This window comes from Propithecus coquereli, unplaced genomic scaffold, assembly GCF_000956105.1.
Source record: "Propithecus coquereli isolate 6110/MARCELLA unplaced genomic scaffold, Pcoq_1.0 Scaffold864, whole genome shotgun sequence".
Taxonomy (NCBI): domain Eukaryota; kingdom Metazoa; phylum Chordata; class Mammalia; order Primates; family Indriidae; genus Propithecus; species Propithecus coquereli.
Window position 1 is genome coordinate 55,127 of NW_012154885.1, and position 381 is coordinate 55,507.

Genomic DNA, 381 nt, shown 5'->3' on the forward strand with positions numbered 1-381 from the left:
TTAGGCATATAAATTTTGCACGTAATAAGCACATTAAATGCTAATATCAAGAGGAAAAATATCGATCATTTAGGAAAAGTACTTGGAACAACTGGGAAGCTATCTGGAAATGTCCAGATGAGTCACGTATTTAATATCTTTTAAAAAAGAGTCTTAAAAGCTCTAGTTGAAACCATGGGGAAATTCTTTTATAGCCCAGAGTAGGAATAACCTATTTTGATATAAATCCCAGGAGAGAGACAAAAAGAGAATGAGATAATGTTCCCTGAGAAAAGATACACAGCAGTGTGCATGGTACAATAGTATGATGACTACAGTATAGTTTTATAGCATGCTACTGTATAATTTCTTAAAGATGGTTAAGAGGCAGCTTTAGAAAGA